This window comes from Spermophilus citellus (genome assembly GCF_964194105.1).
Source record: "Spermophilus citellus genome assembly, chromosome: 17".
NCBI classification, from domain to species: domain Eukaryota; kingdom Metazoa; phylum Chordata; class Mammalia; order Rodentia; family Sciuridae; genus Spermophilus; species Spermophilus citellus.
Window position 1 is genome coordinate 50,644,341 of NC_138199.1, and position 19,813 is coordinate 50,664,153.

The 19,813-nt window shown below is 35.6% G+C and overlaps 1 protein-coding gene across 1 annotated transcript in view; it reads left to right on the top strand.

The window, feature by feature from the left end:
- Nucleotides 1–19,813, top strand: part of SKAP1 (src kinase associated phosphoprotein 1) — a 283,362-nt gene that overhangs the window by 12,863 nt on the left and 250,686 nt on the right. The window lies entirely within an intron of this gene.

The window sequence follows — 19,813 nt, forward strand, 5'->3', positions numbered from 1 at the left end:
TTCAAGGTGAAGATTGTTTTGGTTTGCAGGTGTGGTTTGCTCAGCATGGTAAGATGGGAAGGCATGCCAGTTACTAGGAAGGATCTTGCTGTCAGCAGTTCACTAGTGAAAGTCCTGAGGATGAGGCAAACAGACCCTGTCACCACGCCCAGCATCCTCAGCACAGAGGACCCTGGTTGGCCGCGAGAGCCCATCCTCCCCTTGGTCTTCTCCCAACAAATCTTTCTTAGGCCTCCTCTTCCTTTAGTGTCCCATTTCCATCCTGGAGGGTTATTGTCTGTATCTAAGGCTTTAACTACTTCAAGTGAAACATCTACAACATGAATTAAACATTTTCCTTTTAATTAGAAGAAAATTTTAGCTATCGCTGAAAATTTAAGAGAAGATGAGGCTGAAATAGCATTCTACTCCTATTATTATTATTCAATGGTACTGGGTATTGAACCCAGGAGTGCTTAACCACTGAGTCACATCCTCAGCCTTTTTATTTTTAGTATTTATTTTTTAGTTAAAGGTGGACACAATACCTTTATTTTATTCATTTATATGTGGTGCTGAGGATCAAACCCAGGGCCTCACGTATGCTAGGTGAGCGCTCTACTGCTGAGCCACAACCCTGGCCCTCCTCAGTCCCTGTTTATATCTTACTTAGAAATAGGGTCTTACTGAGTAACTTGCTTAGGGCCTCACTAAGTTTCTGAGGCTGCCTTTGAACTTGTGATTCTCCTGCCTCAGCCTCCCAAGCCATTAGGATTACAGGCCTGTGCCACTGTACCTGGTTCCTAATATTATTTTTAAATAAATAAATAGATTCTTTTTCCAGTGTTCATTTAAGTATTTTCTAATGGAAACAATGTTTTAATATTTTGTTGTTATTATTATTATTATTATTATTGATATGGAGTTTCATTGTGTTTCCCAGGTTGACCTTGTACTCCTGGGCTCAAGTGATCCTTCTGCCTCAGTTTCCAGAGGAGCTGGTACTAATAATGTATGCAATCATGTATGGCTTTTTTAGAAACAATATTTTTTAGGCTGTGTTTTTTAGGCAGATTCCAAGACTAGTCCTATTCTTTTCCGTTTTCTTTTTTGTGGTGCTGGGGATCAAACCCAGGGCTTTGCACATGTCAGGCAAACACTCTACCACTGAGCTACACCCCCAGCCCTCTTCTTTTAAAAAACTACTTTTTGAGTGTTATAGCTGGAGGAGAGGATGACTACACCTGTAACATTTTGATGGGGTCTGATCTGCCAACTTGGGCCTCCAAAACTCTGCCTCAGCCTAGGTGTCTCCCTCTTCTCCCATGTGCTTCCTTCTTCCTAGTCGGAGGCACACTCTTCATCTCTCTCCTCCTAACTCCAGGTTCTCAGGGTGGGACTTGTGACTGGGGAATGATCCCGATGGGCAGTGCTGGGAAGGGGTGAGGAGCTACAGAAAACCAGGTTGAGGTTCTGAGGATTAGGGAAGAGATAATTTAAGGCAACAGATGGGAGGATGGTCCTGGGGGGAGATGAGAACCGATGGAGGGAGCCCAAAGGAAGGGAGGACAGAATTGCCACTCCTCTTGTCCCTCTCCTCTTTTCCTCTTCTGCCCTGTCACCTCCAATTCCATCTTCCTCTTGAGAGTGTGGCTACCAATGGGCAAGGAGGTGCTGTGATAAGAAGAGAAGGTCTAGGGGATTGGGTGAGGAATGATGGCATCAGTCAGCAGAGGGTTGTGGAAGTGGAATGAAAATCAAATCAGCAGCAATGAGAGAGAACGCACATTTCTGTGGTCTTGCCCAGCCAGAAGAATCATTCACACTTAAGTAATATTCACAAGTACTTGGAGACTTCTTTTTATGAAAGACAGGACCTGAGATACTGCCCAGCATTAAACTCTGTAAAATCCATTCTGTGGGTCATTTTAACCTGTTTGCACCCATAGACAAAAATCTCACATATTTTCTTGGGTGTATTGCCAAATAAAGGCAGCAATTTGTGCTATTCTTCTCAGAAATGTGAGTTCTGCTTTAGTAGTTCGAATACTTTCACAAAAATATCCCCTGTAGGAACACTTTGATTGGTGTTTGGTTGGTGGAATTGTTTTCAACAGCATTTGGCCATTCATCTTGCCTCCAAATAAAAGGTTGATTGAAGCAAACTTTGGAGTTTTAGAAACAAATATCAACAAATAACATTTGTAACTGTTAGGGAACATTGATATATATATATATATATTTTTTTTTCTTTCTTTCAGTGAATTAGGAGCATTACTTACAAAACAAAAAGAGGCCAAATTGATCTTTGAGTAGTTTAAAAAAAAGGTCATTTTTCTGCAGATAGACAAAAATAGTAGCCTTGTGAATGGACAAGGTGTCCATGAAACCTAGAGATTTTGGTGCACCCTGCCAGGTCAGAAAACTTTTTAGCTGGCCTTCAAATCCTTTTAGATGGCAGTTCTTTGCAGGAATATTTTGATCGTATCATACCTCCAGAGTTGCACATGCTCTCTGTTCTCTTGTCCTTCCGTCTTCCTGTCCAACTCTGACTTGTTTGCACAGAGGTCTCTAAGCTGCCTGGAAGCTGAAGGAGTTTTTGCTTTAGGGCAGCTGTGAATTATAATGGGAAGACACATCCTTGTCAGAGCTGTGTTTCTTTTGAATATGGGATTCAAAATGATCATATATTACCTTTAGTACAAAATACTATATATTGCCATAAGCTTGCCTTCTAGATTAACCTTTCACCTTGTTTTTGACCTTTGTGTTCTGCTTTCCAAGTGAAAGTTTTTTCATTCTCTCTAACTCAACTGTGATTGCTCATCTCTAGACCTTTGCACATGATGTTCTTTGTGCCTGGGCCATTTTTTTTTCATCCTACCAACTCTCCACCCCAATCTGACTCCAACAATGCACATACTTGGCCTGCTAATTTGGAGGTTTCAGATGAAAGATCAATTCTCTGATAGGTCTCCCCTGACCTACCTTCTCTGCTAGACTAGGTGCTTCTATCACAAGCCTATACACTAATCATTTCCCATTTTTAATATTTCATATCACAATTTAATCTAATTTTCTATTTAAGCTACATTTTTTGCTAGATTGTAAACTTTTAGGATAGAAATTAGATCTATCTTGGTCACTCTTTCGGTGCTTAGCATATAAAAAGTACTCAATAAATATTTGTTGAAGAATAAATGCACTTAGATAATGTGGCATTGTTTATGGCATGGTGTTTTGTTTGTTTGTTTGTTTGGGGGGTACCAGGGATTGAACTCAAGGGCACTCAACCACTGAGCCACATCCCCAGCCCTCTTTTGTATTTTATTTAGAGACAGGGTCTCACTGAGTCGTTTAGTGCCTCACCGTTGCTGAGGCTGGCTTTGAACTTCTGATCCTTGGGTCTCAGCCTCTACAGCTGCTGAGATTATAGGCATTGCCACTGCACCCAATTATAGCATGTTTTTGATGTTGTCTTTTTTCTTTGGGACAAGGTCATTTGTACCACGTGATCTTGCTCCCTCCCTAGTTGAAGGTAACTGTGAGCAGACCACATAAGCACCAGTCCTCCAGGGAGCGAGTGCTTTGATGTCAGAAGGGCCTTGGGTGGTTTTTGCAGTTAAGTGGTGCTTTTCATGCTGGGTGTTGCAATTGCAGGGAGCCAGCCCAAGGCATCCTATGTGTCAGGATGTGATATTTATGTTAGAGGAGTTCTTGTTGGTAAAATGTTGATCACTTAATGGAAAAACCCATCAGATAGAATGTTGACCATGGAGGAGATATATCGAGGGACCTTTTAAAATCTCTTCCCTGTTCATTGGTGAGCAGTGTATTCCAAGCAGGCTTCCTCAGGCACTTTTGGGTTAAAATCACTGTGAGACGCATCATCTTCTAAATTGGAGAGAAAATATATTGAGCTGTAATTTTCTTTTCCTTAATGTCTTTATCAAGTTTTGGTATCCAGGTATGCTGGCTTCATAAAAGTGTGTATAATACTAGAGATACAGTCCCTCATATGGCCCTTCCTTTTGACTTTTTTTTTTAAAGAGAGAGTGAGAGAGGAGAGAGAGAGAGAATTTTTAATATTTATTTCTTAGTTCTCGGGGACACAACATCTTTGTTGGTATGTGGTGCTGAGGATCGAACCCGGGCCGCACGCATGCCAGGTGAGCGCGCTACCGCTTGAGCCACATCCCCAGTCCCCCTTTTGACTTATTTATGTTTTCTTGATTATATGCTTCTTTATCTAGTAAGCTCATGGACATATTTTTAGAGCAGATTTTTAAAAATCTGATAAGACACATGAAAGAAATTATCTTTTTGTCCTTTTATTTTCCTGAGTATGCCACTTGCAGTGAAAGAACAAGTACTAAAATTTTTTAAACACATGAACTCATGAAGCATTTTGAAAGGAAGGTTTTTTAAAAAAATTAATTTGAAGTGAAACCTAAAAGGTAAAGTCATAATTAAAATATCAATTTGTCCTTAGTGACATCATTGGAGAGTAGTTATGTCCTATTAATTCCTTTTAAACAAATTTACAGACATTCTATTTATGAGAACTTAGGATGTTTGTTAATTATATCTCAGTAAAACTGGTTTGAGGGAAGAATTTAGTAGAGATTGTTAAGTTCAAAATAATTATGTGTGTGTGGGTGTATGTGTATCATCTATAGGAATAGTGTGCCAGTGTGTATATGTATATAAATATATATTCTACACATGCACACACATTTACATACTATACACACACACATACACATACTTGGGAGGCTGAGGAAGGGGATCTCAAGTTTGAGGACAGCCTCAGCAACTTACAGAGAACTTGTCTCAAAATTAGAAGTAAAAAGGACTGGGGATATAGCTCAGTGGTAAATTGTCTCTGTGCTCAATCCCCAGCACCAAAACAATACAAAACAAAAAAACAACAATGTCCAAAAAAGGAAAGAACAATTTCAGTAATTCCAGATTTACAGAAAAAATTTAGCAGATAGTATAGAATCTCCCTATTCCTTCTCTTCAGTTTCCCTTATTATTAACATTTTACCTTAGTAGGGCACTTTTGTTATAATTAATGAACCAATACTGACACTAAAATCCAGGGTTGATTCAGTTTTCCCGCTTTTGACTATTGTCCTTTTTCTGCTCCTGGATTCTAGCCAGGATACTTCATTTAATTTAGTCTCTTTGGGCTCATTTTGGCTATGACTACTTCCCAGACTTTCCTTGTTTTTGATGACCTTGACATTTTTGAGGAGTACTGATCAGGCGTATTGTAGAATGCCTCTCTATTAGAGTTTGTCTAGTGTTTTTCTCATGATTTGGCTAGAGTTGTGGGGAGGAAGATCACAGAGAAAATGTGCCATTTTTATCACATCATTCAAGGATGCACACTATCAACATGATTTATGACTTGATGTTGACCTTGAACACCTGGCTGAGGTAGTGTCTGTCAGGATTCTCCACTGTGAAGTTACTCTTTACTCTCCCGTGCCATACCACACTCCTTGGAAGGAAGTCACTGTGTGCAGCCTACACTTAAGGAGTGGAAGTAATGCTTCCCCCACTCATTTATTTATATAAATGATTTGGAATTCTTCTGCACTGGAGATGTGCCTCCTGTCTTCTGTTTGTTAATTTATCCCATTATGTATTTATATCAGTATGAACTCATGGATACTTATTTTATGCTTCAGGTTATCATCCAATATTTATTTTCTTGCTCAAATTGTTTCAGCTTTGACTATTGGGAGCTCTTTCAGTTGGAAACTGTGCCCCATTTGGCATGTCCCATAAGTGTGTGTACATGTGTGTATTCAGCATTTCTTTACTTTTTGGATTATAAGATACTCTTGTATATTTCCCACACCTGTCCCTAGGTCAGCAATATCTCAGGGAGCATTTGTTTCTTGCATTGAAGAAGAAATCAAGATGGGGTTGAAGAGTATCACTCTGTAGAATAACACATGCTTAGCATGCATGAAACACTGGATTCAATCCTCAACACACACACACACACACACACACACACACAAATAAAGAATTCAAGATGTAGGGGCTAGGTGTGCTTCATGGGAAGTCACTTCTTTTAGGCTCTCTCACAAAGAAATATATTTGTGCATAGTAACCCAATCTATATTAACATATCTACAAACCTTTCTATATTTAACTGTCTGTATCTCTACAAAGTTATACATGAATTCTTGCCAATGTCTTCAACTCAAATTCATTACCACAAGTTCTAGATTCTTCTCTTTGCTCTTCTTTCTGCTTGATCCCTTCCTTTCCACTCCAGTGGTGAGAAATCTGGCACCTGCCATTCATCATCCATTTACTCAATCCTTCTATCAGAATAAACATGTAATATTTGTAGGAGTTGTTAATCCCACACCCGTGGCAGACAACATAATTGACTAGAGTTCAGTATTTATGTGCAGTTTTTTGTGCCTTTAGTTTCATGAACTCTATTCATTTGCAGAGCTGTGTAGCATCTTTCCCCAACCCCTTCAGTGAGGTTATTTCATACATTGTAATACATTTAGGTTATGTTGCTACAGTCTTCATCTACCAACCTGGATTTTTCAAATTTGCAGACGTTAAGGACTCAATTTTTGTGTTGCAAAGTTCTATAGGTTTTGACAACTGCATAATATCATGTGTCCTCCAGTACAATATCATAAACTATAGTTTCACTGCCCTAAAAATCCCTGTGCTTCATCTGTTCATCCCTCCTTCATTCTTGTGAACTCTTGCCAGCCACTGATCTTTTAACTGTCTCTCTGTAGTGCTGCCTTGTCCAGGATGTCATGTCATAGGAATCACATGCATTTACATTCCCTCCATGTCTTGTGTGTGTTTGTGTGTGTGTGTGTGTGTGTGTGTCAATAGATCACTTCTTTAGAATACTGAATCATATTCTATTTTGAATGTGTCATAATTTGAGTATCCAGTCACTTCTTAAGGGACATCTTGGTTGCTTCAGCTTTTGGCAATGATGAATAAAGCTGCTGTAAACATTCATGTACAGGTTCTTGTATGGACATAAATTTTTCCGCTCAATTGTGAAAAATACTTAGGAGCATAACTGCTGGATCTTATGGTAAAATTACATTTAGATTTGTAAGAAACTGCCAAATTGTCTTCTGAAGTGTCTGTCCCACTTTGTAGTCCCATCAACAATGAATGAGAGGTCTTATGGCTCTGTATTTTCATCAGCCCTTGGTATTGTCAGTGTTTTTGGAATTAACTATTAAAATGGATATGTTATAATATCTCATTATTGTTTTAATTTGCAATTCCCTAATGGCATAATGAACACCCTTTCATCTGCAATACAAATATACAAATTTCATTTGTATATCTTTTGTGAGGTGTCTGTTGCCCACTTTTTAATTAGGTTGTTTATTTTCTTATTGATTTTAAGCCTTCTTTCTATGTTTTGGATTAAAAACTTGTATCAGGTATGTGTTTTGCATATTTTATCCCAGTCTCTTCACAAATTTTTTTATAGAGCAGAAATTTTCCAATTTAATGAAACTACCTTATCATCATCATCATCATCATCATCATCATCATCATGCTTTTTTGGTGTGGCTTCTAAAAACTCATTACCAAACTCAAGGTCATTTGGTTTTCCTCCTGTATTTTTTTTCCTAAGGTTTTGTAGTTTTCTGTTTTACACTTAGGTCTTGTACACTTTGAATTAATTTTTGTAAAAAGCATAAGAGCTAGGTCTAGGTTCTTAACTATTATTATTATATTGTTGTTGATGGTATTATTACTATTTATGTATGAACATCCAGTTGTTTCAGAACAAACTGTTGAACAAGAGTAGCCTCTCTCCACTGAATTGCCTTTGCTCCATTGTTAAAGATCACTTGGCTGTGTTTGTGTGGGTCTATTTCTGGGCTCTCTGCTCTGTGTCATTGATGTATGTGTCTGTTCTTAAAACAGTTCCACTCTATCTTGATCTCTGTAGCCTGAGAGTTAAGTCTTAAAGTCAAGTAATGTCAGAACTCCAATTTTCTTCTTCCTCTTCCTCCTTTTTCTTCAATAAAAATATGCTGTGTGATTTTTTTTAACTCTTTAAGGTTTCTTCATGGATATTATTTTAAGTGGCTATGTAGGGTTTTATTATATGAATCTGTAAAAAACCAGTAACCGGTATTAGAAGGGAAAACTTGAGAATAGATATCCTAGTTTCATAAATGAAAAATTAAAAGGTCCTGTTAGCATAGAATAAAAATTAAAGGAGGGGTGGGATTGCAAATTATTTTAATTTTCTTTCTTATATTAATTTCTTTGTTTTCCAAATTTTCTACAATGAGTAGCTATCTTTTTTTTTTAATTAGAGGGAAGCAAAAACTTGTTTGTGTTTGTTTTCTAGAGTCTAAGAAATGTATTCTCTTCCTTTTCCCCTCTCAATCTCTTTAAATACTCTAACGGTTGCATAGTATTCAAATATGAATGTACCATAATTTAGTTACCAATAATTATATCGCCATATCAGTATGTGGAGAAAAGCAGTACAGAAAGACATTAGAAGTTCAGACTTGGAGTTCATATCTTGGCTGGAACACTTGCTAGTTGTATAAACTGGGAGAAAAGAAAGTTTTTGTTTCATCTGTCAAGTTTATTAGCAAAGAGATGTCAATAATATTTATTCTTTTTAATTCTGTGAGACTTTTTTCATAATATCTCTTCTTTATTCCTGATATTGGAAATTTGTGGGGTTTTTTCTTTGGTAATTCTTGTTAGGAGTTTATCAAATTTATTCCTCTTTAAAAATAACCACTGGCCACATTTGCTCATGCCTGTAATCCCGGCAATTTGGGAAGCTGAGACAGGAGAATCACAAGATTGAGGACAGCCTTAGCAAAATAATGAGGCCATAAGCAACTTAGTGAGACCCTGTCTCAAAATAAAACATAAAAAGGACAGAGGATGTGGTTCAGTGGTTAAGTGCACCTGAGTTCAACCCTCAGTACCAAAACAAAACAAAAACCAAATATGATGTTTCCTTTATTTGATTTTTGCTCTTATTACTTTATTTTTCTTACTTGAAACTTAATTTGTTCTTCTTTTTTCTAGTTTCTTAAACTGCAAACTTAGACTGTCAGGCTTTAAACGTTTCTTATCTAAATATTTTAAGCTTTATATTTCCCTCAAGCATGGATTTGGTTGCAACCTATGAATTTTGATGTATTCTATAAAAACTAATTTTGAAATATTCTTCAGGTTCAGAGAAAAATATTTCTTCCTTGATGTACATTATTTCAAATTGTTAAGGCCTTTTATATATCTTACTGTTATTTGATTCAAAAAATATAGTGTATTCTATGATTTTTTTTACATTTATTAAGACTTAATATGGCTGGGGATATTAAGCTTAGTGGTAGAGCATTTTGCTAGCATGAGCAAAGAAACTGAATGGGTTCAATTCCCCGCCTTGCAAAAAAAAACAAATCAAAACAAAACAAAACCAACCAACCAACCAAACAAACAAAACCCCCAGACTTTTGATACGGCTTAGAATATGGTATCTCTGGTTCAATATTCTACATGTGGTTGGGTATGTCCTATGCAAGTTGATTAGATTTTTTTAAAAAAGTTGATAACATTTTGGGGTCCTTACTTGAAATTTAATTTGTCCTTCTTTTTCTTATTCAATGAGAATAAAATCATTGAATTTTATTCTCAGAGATTATGATAAGAAAGTTCCCAACTTTTTGTGTATATGTCTTTGTCTCTTTCTGGAGTTTGCTTCAAGTATTTTGAAGCTCAGAACCTCTTTACATCTCTGGTAATACTCCTCCTCCCACTTTTTTTTTTTTTTTTTTTTTTTTTTTTTTTTGGTACCAAGGATGGAATCCAGAGACTCTTTACCACTGAGTTGCATTTTCAGTCCGTTTTTAAAAATTAATTTTGAGACAGGATCTTGCTAAATTGCTGAGGCTGGCCTTGAATTTCAAATCCTCCTGTTGCTGGGATTAGGTATGTACCACTGTGCTCAGCAATACTTCCTTTCTTCTTCTATTTTGGTATTGGGATTGAACTCAGGCATGCTTAACCACTGAACCACATCCCCAGACTCGTTTTTATATTTACTTGAGATAGGGTCACACTGAGTTGGTTAGGGCCTCTCTAATCTGCTGAGGTTGGCTTTGAACTTGCGATCTCTTGCCTCAGCCTCCCAAACTGCTGGGATTACAGGCATGCATGACATTGCTCGGTTTCTTGAAGTCTACTTTGTTTGATATTAATATAGCCATTCAATGTTCCTTGTTCTTACTGTTGCATACTGTATTGTCTTCCATTCTTTTACTTTTAGCCTTTGCCTTTATATTTAAAGTATGTCTCTTATAGACAGCATGTGAGTGAGTCTTGAGTTTTTATTCAGACATTCTCTGCTATTAATTGGACTATGTAGTTTATTTACATCTCTATTGTTATGGATAGATTTAGGGTCTACTATTTTACTATTTGTTCTCCTGTTGTCATATCTTTATGACTTTTGTAATCCATTTTAATATTGTTTTTTAAAATCATACCTCTTTATTTTTTTTTATTTACTTTTATGTGGTGTTGAGGATCAAATACCCAGTGCCTTACACGTGGGAGGCAAGTGCTTTACCACTGAGCCACATCTCAGCCACCTGTCTATTGTTTTTTGAAGAATTTAAGAGCTTTAATGTTTACAGATTGACCCATGTACTTGGCATGCTTGTCCTCCTGTAGACACTTCCTTCCACTGTCAGTTCCTTCAGCTAGGTGGCTTCTTTTTGTGAAGGTTTCCAGGCCCCCACCGCCAAAACAACAACAAAAAACCCACCAAAACAAACAAAAACCACCCAACAACAACAAAACAAAAACATTTTTTTGAATCTGAAAAATGTCTTTATTATGTCCATATTTTGATGACTGTTGTCATTGGATATAGACTTTGGAGTTGACAAGTGTGGGTTTTGTTTTTTTCTCTTTCCTTTCAATATTTTCAATGTCATTCCAATGTGTTTTGGCCTTTGATTTTTTGGGGGGTGGTACTGGGAATTGAACTCAGGGGCACCCGACCACTGAGCAATATCCCCAGCCCTATTTTGTATTTTATTTAGAGACAGGGTCTCACTGAGTTGCTTAGCACCTGCTTTTGCTGAGGCTGGCTTTGAACTTGAGATCTTCCTGCCTCAGACTCTGAGCTGCTGGGACTACAGGTGTGCGCCATGGTGCCCAACTGCCTTCAATATTTTTGATGAAAACTCAACTCTCATTCTTGTCATTGTTCTCCTGTATGTAATGGGTTTTTTCCTCTGGCTGCTTTGATTTTTTTTTTCTCTTTATCTTTGACTTTCAGTATTTTGACTGTAATATGCCTGTGTTAGTTTTCTTTACATTTTTCTATTTGAATTTCACTGTGATGTATACATATTTTTTTGTTGGTACTGGGATTGAACCCAGGGTGTTAACCTGTACCTAGAAATTTATGTATTTTTCAGTAACTGCTTCATTGAGATTTTCAGATTTATTTGAATGACATTTTATTTTGTTCACATTGTACTTTCCATTTGAAAATAGCCTTGTAAAAGGGTAAAATAATACCCACCCTCGAAAAACTTAAATTGTACATAAAAGAACAGAAAAGAAAAAATTTTAGAAAAACTTGAGATCATTTTCATAAAATATTTCATTGTCTTATTAAAAATTCTATTTGTTGCTGTTCCCCTTTATTTTACCTACTTTTTGAATATTTGTGCTTTCCCCTCCTTTTTTTTTCTTGATTACATCTGCTAATGGTCTATTAATTTGTTGGATTTCCCCACAACCACTGAAAAATCCCTGCTCTTAATTCTTGGTTAGCTTTTAGACATTTTTTCCTCTATTTTTAAGGTTAGTGGCTTTTAAATGAAACCCCTTTAAAAAAAATCATATGAAATGCCCATATTGAAAATAGATAAAAGCGGAGCCCTTGTGATTAAAGCAAAGAGGAGTGAAGGGCAGCGGGGGAGTTTCCAGCCCTCCTCCCTTGCCCACCCTCAGCTTCCTTATCAGAGGCTTATGAACTCCAGAGAGCGCCATTAGAAAACTGCTGTTCTGAGTCATTAATTTCTGCTTTTATCTTTATTGTTTCCTTCCTCCTATTTTCTATAGGCTTATTTTATTGCTCTTTTCTGATTTCTTGAGTTTGGTGCTAAATGCAGTTATTTTCATTCTTTCTTATTTAACACTGAAAGTATTTAAGCCTACGAATTGATCACTGTACAATGCTGGTTATATCTTATAATTTTTATACAGGCTATTTTTTCCTTTCATGGTAATTATAATTTTTTAGTTTTTCTTTGACCTAAATATATATGTACGAGTTGATGTTGTCTGTGTCTAAAATATGGAGGGATTTGTCTATTCCTTAATAAGTAAGTTCTGGTTTTATTTCATTATGGTCATAAAATAAAATTTTACTAATTTTTGAGTAAGGAACTTCTTAAAAGAAATTATTGAGGTCTCTTTGTGATCCTGTGTTTCATCAACCTTTATAAATTTTCCATGGCAGTTTGTAAAGTCTGTATTTTGATTTTAGGTTACAAAGTCTGGTTTACCACTACTGTCTTCTTTATATTTATTTGAATACTGTATATCTGCACTGTCGAATGTAGTAGCTGCTCTCTACGTGAGACTATGAGCTTGAAATGTGATTAGTCTGAACTGAGATGTGTTGTAAGAGTAAAATGTACAATGACTTGAAAATTTAATACAAAAAATCAAACTATCCCAATAACTTATAAACTGATTGCATATTAAAATGACCATATTTGGGACCTATGGGATTAAATAAAGAAATAAATACCATTAAAATTGATTTTTATCTCTTTTTAGATATTTAAAAATTTTTAATTTTTAATGAAAATTTACATGTATAGCTTGCATTGTTTCTACCCGATAGACCCTATCATTATATTATCTATTTTTGTCTACTTGATTTTTCCAGGATTGATGGTGGCATTTGAATAGTTTTTCCAGTAATTTGCCTACATATATATATATTTATTTATTTCACAATTTTCACTGACCTATTTTGGTACTATGCTACTTAGCACATAGGGTTAGAAGGTTATTTTTGTTGTACATTATACTTGGTATTAAAAAATGACTCTGCCCTAGTTTAAATTGCTCCTTGAATTCTACTTTGATATGAATTATTTCCATTCTTGCTTTTAAAAGAATTTGCCTGAGATATTTTTACAAACCTCTCTTCTTTTAATTTCAGTTTCATTTTTAAGTATCTTTTAAATAGTAATTAAACTCACTTTATTTTTTAAAATAGTATGAAAATCTTTGTTATAGAAATATAGAAGACACTTGGGTATCAAAGTTGAACTTTTTACAAAATCATCACCATTGATGTGTGTGTGTGTGTGTGTGTGTGTGTGTGTGTGTGTGTGTGTGTGGTGCTGGAGATCAAACCCAGGGCCTTGTACGTGTTAGACTGAGCTATACCCCTCAGTTTATTTTACTAATTCTATTTTAATGCTATTTTGTTTGCCTTTTTCCTGTATTTTATTCTATTAAATGTTTTTTAAAATCTTCAGTTCTTCTTTTATTAAGTTCATGTTTTGAAAAATCATAGTTAAGTTTATTTTCTTTAATTATCACTGTCAAGGGTGGAATAGAACCCATTGACTTTATGTAAGTGAGTAATTTAGCATTTTTTTTCTTTCTCTATTCTTTTCTTAACCAGGAACTTGTATTTCAGGTTTTAATCATCACCTTTTCTTTTTTCTTGATACTAGGGATTGAACCCAGGGGTGCTCTACCACTGAGTTACATCCCTAGCCCATTTTTAAAAATTTTTTTTAAAGAGAGAGAGAGAGAATTTTAATATTTATTTCCTTTTAGTTTTTGGTGGACACAACATCTTTGTTTGTATGTGGTGCTGAGGATCGAACCTGGGCTGCACGCATGCCAGGCGAGCACGCTACTGCTTGAGCCACATCCCCAGCCCCCTTTTTATTTTTTATTATGAGACAGGGTTCCCCTGAGTTGCTGAGGTTGGCCTTGAATTTGTAATCCTCCTGCATAGGCCTCCTAAGGCAGAATTGCTGGGATTACAGGTGTGTGCCACCACACCTGGCATTCATCACCACCTTTTTCTGTCCGTGGGTCAGAGTGTCCTGAGAAACATCTTCTCCAGGAAATAATGTAGGTGGCAGACATTCAGAGCCTCGACTATTGAAAAATATTTTTCTGGTCTCCTATATAACCAACATCCTGTTTTCCTTTAAAACTTTGTAAAAATTTCATCTAATGATGCTTACTTTGTGTTGAGGAACTTTTGATTTTGTTGTTCTTTTGTGAGTGACTTATTCTTTGTTGTCTGGCTGTTTGAGAGATGTTTTCATTTTCCTTAAATTTTGAAAGTTCAGAAGGATAGATGCAGTATTATATGTATGTATGTATTTATATTTTTGTTTATTTAGGTTTTTTTTTAATGTGGTGCTAGAGATCAAACCCAGTGACTCACGTGTGCTAGGCAAGTGCTCTACCACTGAGCCACAACCCCAGCCCTGTATTTATATTTTTAACAGCTTCATTGAGACGTAATTCACACATCATACAACTCAGTTGTGTAAAGTGTACAATTCAATGGCTTTTAGTTTTTTCACAGAGTTGTGTAACCATTACCAACAATAAATTTTATAACATTTATACCCCCTCAAAAAAACCCTAAACCTCTTAACTTTTATACCCCCAATACCTCTTCCCAATTCTCATAGTCTTACGCAACCATCTAGTAATCTAATATACTAAACTACTTTGCTATTTTTTCTTTTTTTAAAATTTTTTTTAGCTTGTCTCATGCAAGCTAAGCATGTGCTATATCACTGAAAACAACCCAGTTCCTACTAGTCTTCTGTTTCTGTATATCTGCCTATTCTGTATATTTCAAGTAAATGGAATCATACAATATGTGGTCTTTGATGACTAGCTTCTTTCACTAAGCCTAATGATTTCACAGACTCATCCATGTTGAAATATGTATCAGTATTTCATTTCTTTTTTTAAAAATATTTTTAGTTGTAGATGAACATGATACTTATATTTTTATTTATTTTTATGTGGTACTGAGGATCAAACCCGCTGCCTCACATGTGCCAGGCAAGTGCTTTACCACTGAGCTACAACCCCAGCCCTTCATTTCTTTTTGTAAATTTTTTATTTGTTCTAATTAGTTATACATGACAATTGAATGTGCTTTGATACATCATATATAAATGGAGTATAGTTTCTCATTCTTCTGGTTATACATGATGTAGAATCATGACTGTCACGCACTCACATATGCACATAGGGTAATAATGTCTGATTCATTCTACTATTCTTCCTACCCCATTCCTCTCTCCTCCCTTCACTCCCCTCCATCTAATCCAAAGTAACTCTATTCTTCCTTAGCCACCCCACTTATTGTGAATTAGCCTCCATGTATCAGAAAGAACATTCAGCCTTTGGTTTTTTGGGATTAGCTTATTTCACATGATATTCTCTATCTCTATCCATTCACTGGCAAATGCCATAATTTCATCCTTCTTTAAGACTGAGTAATATTCTTTATCCATTTATCTGTTGAAGGACACTTAGGTTGGTTTTATAGTTTAGCTATTGTGAGTTGTTGTGGCTGCATCACTGTAGTATGTTGATTTTAAGTTCTGAACATTCTATCATATGGATGTACCACATTTATCCAATTGATTGACATTTGTTTCCACTTTTTTAAATTTACTATTATGAATGTTGCTGCTAATGCGTATTTGTGTACAAGTTTTTGTTTGAACACCTGCTATCATTTCTTTTGGGTATGTATCTAGTAATAGATTTGCTGATTCATATGATTACTTTCTGTTTAGCCTTTTTAGATGGCTAAACATTCCCACCAGCAATGTATGAGAGAGTGCTAATTCCTCTATAACCTCAACAATGCTTATTATTGTCTGTCTTTTGGACTGCAGTCATCCTAGTGGGTGTGAAATTGTATATTATTGTGTTTTGATTTGCATTTTCTTAAGGGCTGGTGAAGTTGAGCATATTTTCATGTGATTGTTGGCTTATTTGTGTATCTTCTTTGGAGAAATACCTGGTCAGTTCCTTTAATTATTTTTAAATTGAGTTATTGCCTAATTGTTATTGAACAGTAAGAGTTCTTTATATATCTACTTAGAAATCTCTTCTCAGCTGTATTATTTGCAAAATCTTCTATTCTCTAGGTAGTCGTTTCACTTTCTTAATAGCCTCCTTTGAAGCACAATAGATTTTAATTTATTTTAATTTTGATGATGTCCACTTTTTTCTTTTGTTGTATGTTCTTTTTGGGAGGGAGAGGTACTGGGAATTGAAAGGGACACTCAACTACTGAGCCACACCCCCAGCCCTATTTTGTATTTTTTATTTAAAGACAGGGTCTCACAGAGTTGCTTAGCAACTGACTTTTGCAGAGGCTGGCTTTGAACTTGGGATCATCCCATCTCAGCCTCCTAAACAGGCATGTGCCAACCTACCCAACTTTTTTATTATATGTTCTTTAGGTATATCTAAGAAACCATTGCTTCGCCCAAGATTTATATCTTTTTTCCCCTGATAGTTTTGTAGTTTGAGCTCTTTTATTTGAATCTTTGACTCAGGTTGAGTTAATTTTTTTTGGGCGGGGGGGTTGGCTCTGTTGCTTTGGCTGATCTTGAACTCCTGGGCTCAAATGATCCTCTTACCTCAGACTCCTGAGTCTGGGACTATAGGCACGCACCACTGTGACTAGCTTAGTTAATTTTTGTATAATGTAAGAGTTAGAGGTCCAACTTCATTCTTTTTGCATGTGGATATTCAGTTGTCCCAGAACAATTTATTGAAAAAACTATTCGTTCTCCATTGAATTGTCTTAGCATTCTGGCCTATAATTGAGACTAGTTTAATGGTTTATTTCTGAATTTTCCATTTTTTCTTTTATCTGTACATCTATACTTATGTTAGTAACATATTGCATTGAGTGATATAGTTTTATGGCAAATTTTAAAATCAAAAAGTGTGAGTTCTCTAAATCTGTTTTTCTGTCTCAAAATTGTTTTGGCTAGCTGGGCAGGTGGCGCATGCTTATAATCCCAGTACCTGGGAGCCTTGGACAGGAGGCTTGCAAGTTTGAAGCCAGCCTCAGCAACTTAGTGAGGCTCTAAGCAACTTAGAGTGATCCTGTCTCAAAATAAAAAATAATTATTATAATAAAAAGATCTGGGCAGTCCCCAAAAGTCAAATGTTAAATGTTTTTTTCTGATAATGCAGAAGCTAAACCAAAATTGGGAGGGGGTGTAAAAAAATAGATCAGTGGAGTGGATGAATGGGGAGGGAAGAGGAATGGGATAAGGAAAGAACAGTGGAATGACTCTGACCTATTTTCCTATGTACATATATGAGTAAACCACAGTGAATCTCAGCATCATGTATATCCACAAGACATTAATTTAAAAAAAAAATATATAAGTAAATAGCAGAAAGATCAGTAAATTAGAAGGGAATGCTGGGGGATGAAATGAGAAATACTGGGGACTGAATTATAACAAATTATATTCCATACTTTTATAATTTTGTCAAAATGAATCCTAATATTATGCATAACAAAAAAGAACTGATAAGGGCTGGGGTTGTGGCTCAGTGGCAAAGTGCTTACCTAGCATGTGTGAGGCTCTGGGTTTGATCCTCAGCACCACATAAAAATTAACAAATAAGGGCTGGGGTTTTGGCTCAGTGGTAGAGCACTTGCCTAGCACGTGCAAGGCCCTGGGTTCAATTCTCAGCATCACATAAAAATAAGTAAACAATATAAAGGTATTGTGTTCAACTACAACTAAAAAATAAATATTTTTTTCTTAAAAATTAACAAATAAAATAAAGACATTCTGTCCATTTACAAATACAAAAAATAAATAAATAAAAATAAAATAACTGATAAAAAGAAAAAAAAGAAGAAAGGCCTGGGGATGTGGCTCCGAGGTTAAGCACCTCTGTGTTTATTCCCTGGTACCAAAAAATTGATTTGGCTACTTTGAGTCCCTTGAATTTCCAGAGTAATTTTAGGATCAGCTTGCAAATTTCTTCAGAAAAGCCAAATGGGATTTTGATAGGGACTGCATTGAATCTTTAGAGCAATTTGAGGATAACTGCCATCTTAATCATATTTAATCTTCCAATTCATTAACATGGGCTGTCTTTCCATCCTGTCTTCTTTAATTTTTTAACAATGTTGTGTAGTTGTCAGAGTGTAAGTTTTACACTTCTTTTGAAAAATTTATTCTTAAGTATTTGATTATTTTTAATAAAATCTTAAATGGAATTCTCTTAATTTTTTTTTTTTTTGGTTTGTCTATTGCTACTGTGTACAAATACAACTGATTGTTATACATCGATCTTGGCCTTACAAACTTACTGAACTCTTTCATTAGTTCTCGCAGATTTTCAGTGAATTCCTTAGGGTTTTCTATATACCAGAACATGTCACCTGCAAATAGAGATAGTTTTACATCTTTTTTTCCAATCTGGAAATCTTAAATTTCATTTTCTTGTCTAATTGCCCTGATTAACATCACTGGTACAATGTTGAGTATAAGTGGTGAGAGAAGAATCCTTGTCTTGTTCCTGATCTTAGGAATAGGAGGAGAGCAGTCAGTGTTTCACCATTAAGTACAATGTTAGCTGTAGGCTTTTGTTTGTTTTTGGTTTTGGTGCTGGGGATTGAACACAGGGCTTTGCATGCTAATCCTACACTCTACCACAGAACTGTACCCTATCCCCTAGTTGTGGGGTTTTTGTACATATCCTATATCAGGCTAAGGAAGCTTCCTTCTCTTCCTGGTTTTTCAAGTGTTTTTATCATGAAGGCTGTTGAATTTTGTCAAATGTTTTTTTTCTGTGTCTATTGAGATGATCATGTGGTTTTTGTCCTGTTAATAGGATATATTGCATTAGATGAATCTTGACTGTAATTTGTTTTTACCTTTTAATTCGACTTCCCCTTCCTTGTTCTTTAGCAATCAGAAGACCCTGGAGGAATGCACGAAGTGACCTCTGAAATGGATGCAATACAGGGCTTAGATGTTGATGTTGGTTGGTTCTGTGCAAAAATTTCAATTTCAGGACTTTGTACCTCATCAAAAGTCCTAGCGATGCTTATTTAGGATTTTTTTTTTTTTGGTTTGGTATTATTGAATGGTATAAATGTAAAACAAATTTTTGGGTGTTCTTATGTAACTCAACCTTATAAGTTCATGACGCTATTTTGACAGTATATATGGTACAGTTTCGTATCATAGGCACAAATTTTGGAGGCCCCAATTTAACTATATTATTTATATTCTTTTTAGAAATAATGAACATTGTGTGCAGGATGAAGTGTTTAGCTGCTATTTATGGCAATTGCAATTATTATCAATGTATTTTGCCTTTGAAAATGTGTATGTCCCCCACTTTCTTTCTTCAACATACCATGATTTGTTTCACAGTTTGTATTTTCATCATGTCCCTATTTTATAATGTATGTTCACATTAATTGCAGTTTCTTTCTCTTGAACACATTTTTCTTTTCCATGTGGGTTCCTTCCCTCAGTTGCACTGTCATTTTCATTGATGATGCATCTGTTAATTAATATTTCTTCTTTGAATGCCTGCCCTTTTGTTCTTGATTTTGCAGTTCAGCTCTATTTTTTTTTAATTTTAGCTCTAATTGTGATATTTCTTTTCTGGCTTCTATTGCTCTGTGACCTTCTGTGACTTATTTATAATATTTATATTTTTATGAAATTGACAG